The sequence below is a fragment of the Gossypium arboreum genome, chromosome 1 (genome assembly GCF_025698485.1).
Source record: "Gossypium arboreum isolate Shixiya-1 chromosome 1, ASM2569848v2, whole genome shotgun sequence".
NCBI lineage: Eukaryota > Viridiplantae > Streptophyta > Magnoliopsida > Malvales > Malvaceae > Gossypium > Gossypium arboreum.
In genome coordinates, this window is record NC_069070.1 from 53,473,970 (window position 1) to 53,479,675 (window position 5,706).

Consider the following 5,706-nt stretch of genomic DNA (forward strand, 5'->3'; position numbering starts at 1 on the left):
CATAATTTTCGAGTGCTTAATGGTTTTGTTCTGACGATTATGCTTGACCATTTTATCCATTGTGAAACAGTGAGGTCGTTTTCCATCTTTGACCTTGGTATTAGTTTTTACAATAAATTCGTGAATGAGAATGAGAAAAGTTCTTTATCCCTTTTTATTCCTAGTGTCACTAATTTGTTTTACTCTTTTGTAGGTGATACTTGGAGATGGCGTCCCCCTAAAGAGGGAGGGTGTGGAAATAACCCATTTCCTTTTCGAACCATTTGTGGTTCCTTGGCTTTTGGAAATAATTTCGTTGAGGACTTCGTTGGCTTATTTAGGAAGCCTAGTGGTGTCAACCCAATTTCCTTTTCTTTTAGCCAACCCGTAACCCCTCATATGTTATCCTTTGTAAAACCATTTGAAACCGACCCACAATTCTAGAGATCAAGTCATACTAAGTTTGTTACAAGGTTATAAGAGGAGAAAGGAGCGAAAAAAGGCATGAGCGAGTGAGATCATTCGAGTGGAGGTAAAAGCCAAACGGGTGTAAACATGAGCGGGAGTGACACCTTTTTTTTCTTCTTCTTTCCGAGCGAAATTGTGAGGTTTGTGGTGAGGTACTTAATTTTTTTTATTTTGTTTTGTGATCTAAAATTTTCTTTTTAGCAACAAAAATCATGTCACGCGAAGAGTTCACCGAATCAGAATACCAATACTTGGTGCAAGAAATGCGAAGAATGGCGACTAAACAAGACCAAAGTGATCGAGTTTCTTCAAGTCATAAAACGGAACCAAGAACCCCACGGAGATATACCCCCGACTACTACCTGAAAAAAAGTTACAAATGTGACTCCTTTTCGCCATCTACGTCGAGACAAAGAGATTCATACTATGACTCATATTCATCAACGAATTCGAGAAGTGACTTCGATCGAAAGTCCTTTTCATCAATAAATTTGAGAAGACGAGAAGCCGATTACGATTTTGATTCGTTCCAAGATGGCGTTTGAAGAGAAAGACATACTCCTACTAGATCTTCAAAGAAATCTTACTCGGAGTATTCTTCATGAAGTTTTGATTGTGAATCATATGCAAATAGTTCTTCATCTTTCGAACAAGATTTGTATTCTCATCGTTCTTTTGTACATTCTTGTAAAGAGAAAACAAAGAAAAGAAAAGAAAAAGCAAAAGAAGAAAAAGAAAATGAAATAAAAAGAAAAGAGAGGCAAGAGTCAAGTAAGAGAGAAAATGAGCCAATCTTGAGAGAACTTGAAAAAGCCTTTGAAAAGCAAAAAGAAAATGAAAAAGAAAATGAGATTGAAAAAGAGAACGAAAAGAAATTTGAGAGTGAAAAGAAGATGAAAAGAAATTGAAACAAAAGAAACGAGTGATTCGAAGAAAAGAATCGAGTGAGAAAACAAGTGAGCAAGTGAGGATTATTTCTACTAACCCACCTGTTCGATCTTCTTGTGAATTAATTTTTCAGGTTCCTAGAAGTTTTTGCTACCAATTTCATCTACATTACCTTCCAAATGAGAGGTGTTTTAGGTTGTTCGAAAAAGGTAAGTTCACAAATGACTACCACCCACTTGCGATCGAAGGTAAGGAAGGTAAGGATTCATTGTTTATCGAATCAAAGTCACTTGATTTGGATAATTTTTGTTCACTTACTGTTGTTAACAAATTTGTTTTAAAAGGTGCCATATACAGCTTTTCTTATGACGATTACATTGGCAAATTTGTTGACAACATTGGATTAGTTTTCTCTAAGCGAATTTTGAACATGTTTGATCAAAGTCTGTCACGTAAAAATTCTAATGTGTTTGACCCTGCAAACTTTTTGAACTCATGTGTTAAATCTTTATGTTTAAATATGCCTGCTCAATTGGTTTGTGTGATAAATCTGTCTGCTTGAAAAGTTGCATGTTCGTTAAAAATTCTTTGTTTGGCATCCATGTTAAAAGATCTTCACATGATATGTGCAATTGTGTTCTTCATGAACAATCTTTGAGTTTTTGTGCGAAATTTCCATGTAGTGATTTGCATTCCCGATTAATACTCTTGAAGTATAAACCTTTACATTTTGGTATGCTCAGTTTTGTCAAATCAACATGTGTGTTTAAACTAGTGAAATATAATTCATGTGGTGAGTTGATTATATCTTTTTCTAATATGTTGCTTGTTGGAATTCCTAAACAAGTTCGTGTGTTCAAGCCTGGTATTTGCTACATGAATTCATTTTATGGAAACATTAAGCACTTTGCATCATTTGCAATCAAAATATGTTTGCTTGATTTGAAACTTTTGATAAGAAGGTGAAATTCAATGATTTGGGTTTCAATTTTGATTCATTTATTAATCAACTTGTTTGGCCACATCTGAAATTTTCGTTTCATTTCGAAAAGGTAAGGTGATACGAGCACTCCCTGCGAACTTTATCGAGCAAGTCTGTCAAGCCGAGCAATGACATGTTGGCAAGCTGATCCAAGCTCGTTTCCAGCTCCACGAGCTCTGTCCAGCTCAAATCCAGCTTATTCGAGCTCAATCCATCTTGCCTGAGCTAAACCGAGCTCACTCCTAGCTCACTTTCAACTCACGAGCTAAACCTTAGCTCAACTTCAGCTTAGGAGTTTAGCCTCAGCTCAACTTTAGCTCACGAGCTAAAGCTTAGCTCATTTTAGTTTAAACTCAGTTTTGTCTTTAATGCATTAAATAAAAATTTGCACATATTTATTTAAGCATTAAACTTGTCTTATATTAATATTTGTTATTAATATGCCATAGTCATTACATAAATGGATTATGTTCACATAGTGAATTAATGCATGACATTAATGTGTTCACATCATGTCAATTTATGAGTGTCCATGAGATATCTTAATGACTTGTTTATTTCATGTAGGTACATCCCTTTGGACGGTACAATGTATGGATGAAGAAACATCTCTTTTGGGCATTCCACACTCATGAATGAAGAAGTATTAAATGCTGGTGCATGTACGGCTAGATGCAAGGTTTCTACAAATTCATGCATGTGTCGAATGCATGTATGGACATTAAAGGCTGGTCCATGAATGGATCAAATGCATGGGATGATAGAATGCATGAATGGCTTAAGTGCATGTATGGTGGCTGTCTCTTAACTTTCAAGGCACTTATTCGGCCAAGAAGTAGCTGTTCACACTTTGAATTGACCTATAAGCTACTACACATGCATGGATGGGTTCAAGAACGTCCAAAGGAAGGAATTAACTCAATAAAAATTCAACACATTGATTGAATTAAGTGTATGCACAAAGGGGAGAACAAATTTACTAGGTTCATGCTGCCATTTATGAACCTACATGCTATTAAAGAGTTTAATTATGAGGATACATGTTCCATACAAGTGCATGAACGTCCCAAGGAGATGAATGCAACCTTTGGTGCACATACAAGTCACTTGAAGCCTTTCTTTATGATTAAGCATTCATGCACACACTTAGGGGGAAGAAAGTGTCCATTCAACTAGTTCATGAATCTGCTGAATTTATGAACTATTTTAATACATTAGTGTGAACGTTTTTATTATTGTGTGAACACCTAGATGCTGAATTTGAATGGTCATCTATGTGCCTATAAGTATTCGTTTTCTTTCAATTGTAAGGGACTTTTTGCCAAAGTTTTTATTGAATTTAATCTTGTGAGAATTTTCTTCTCTAAACTTTGTTTGAGACTTTGTTGACTTATCTACCTAGTAGTGGCGTCAACCCTGTTTCGTTCACCCATATACCGAGGTTCCTACTTTGTTAAGTAGTGGGTCGAGGTTCTATCATTTTCATTTTCGCCTTGAAAGCCTATAAGCATTTGGGTCGATATTTTCTAATATTGGTTCGTGCTTACTTTTGAGTTCCTTCTTTCCATTCTTTCATTTACTTTAAACTGAACCTTAATATTCATATTTTAAACCCTTCATTTGAACCCCTTGAATAGCTTCCGCATAATTTATTTAGAAACATCTTTTTTGAACAAACCGAACGATACTTTCTCGTAGATGATCGGGCAAACTCGCATACGACTCGACTCTCCCCGAGGCAGTTCGTATCATCTTATAACCTTGTAACAGATTTAATATGACTTGATCTCTAGTATTGTGGGTCGGTTTCAAATGGTTTTACAAAGGATAACATATGAGGGGTTACGGGTTGGCTAAATGATACGAACCGTCTCGAGAAGAGTCGAGTCGTATGTAGATTGCCCGATCGTCTACGAGAAGTTACGTTAGGATTAGTTGAGTTGAAGGTATAGTCAGAGTAGAAAGAGGGGTACGAATGGAATGGTAGGAACGAAAGGGTCGGAACAAAATGGTATGAACAAATTGGTCGGTTTAGGTTCGATTAGGTAAGAAGAAAGAATGGGTTTGAACTACTAAAGGTACTTTCAAGAACCAAATACCGAAATGGTATCGACCCGTTGATTTAGCCTTTTGAGTTCGGTTATAGGTTTGGTAAGGGAAACCTCGACCCACTATCTAACAAGATAGGAACCTCGGTATGTTGAACGCCACACTAAGTATAGTGATAAGTTCGAGTTCGACAAAGAACACGGTTGACACAACTAGAACGCTAGGAACGCCAAACGAATCTTTGAACGAAATATAAGAAAAGTTTGCCTCACGATTTTGGCAGCATAACATTAACAAAAGTTTCAAAAGTCCTTTACATGGAAATTGAACATGTATTTATAAGCCTAAGTCTAGGTAGCCGAATGGCCTTTCATACTTACATATTAATCAAAAGAAAATTCTAGAAAAATAACTCTTAATATGCATGACCAGATTCGGTTTTGGGAATGGTGGATGAATGCATCTTCATGCTTAAGAAAACTCAAAGTGAATGCATGATATCCAATGGTCACTTGTAGATTCGCCCAACCTTGTTAAATGAAGCAATGTTTGGCCAAAAAGTATGAATTAATTGTGGACACTCCAAAGGCCATCATGTGTGTGAAACCGAATGTTGAAGAGTCTTCTAGTGTGAACAAGGTGAACCGAATGGTCTTGCCATGTGAACATAGGTGTGAACGAATTAAGGAGAGTCATGGGGAAGCTAATTGGCCAAACTTTCTTCATGCATGTGTGAGTGCCCTTTGGCCGAATGGTCACCTTGGAGAATGAAGAGATAGCACACCATACATGAATGGAGCCTTAAAGACATTGAATATGGTCATACATGCACTTGGCCGAACATGCACCTAAGAGATTCAAGCCCCCCAACCGTCCATGCACCTTCAAGATTCATGCTTGCTTTTTAATCTCCTTATGTCCTTTGCGTTCCTACAAGAAATGTGAACATAATTAATTCAAACTAATGTGAACACAAATATCAACATTAAATTCGGTTATGACAAATTTAATTATCATCAATAAACATTTTTAAGACATACTTAATATAACTAATGTGAACTAAATTTAATATGTAGGATATTAATTAACTAATTATTGAACTTATTAATTAAAAAGTCAATAGTAGTCAAATGAATTCAAAGTGAACTCCATGAGTGATGGTTAATTCATGAGCTAAACCCAGTTGGGCCTAAACTCGTGAGTCGATAATGAGCTGGTTCCAAGCTAATGAGCTGGTGTGGAGCTACATGGGAGCTAACTTGAACGAAGGTGAGCTTGGTGAGTGAAATGAACTTGTAGAAAAATTCGGCATGGATTTCCAAAATGGCCACTAACTGGTT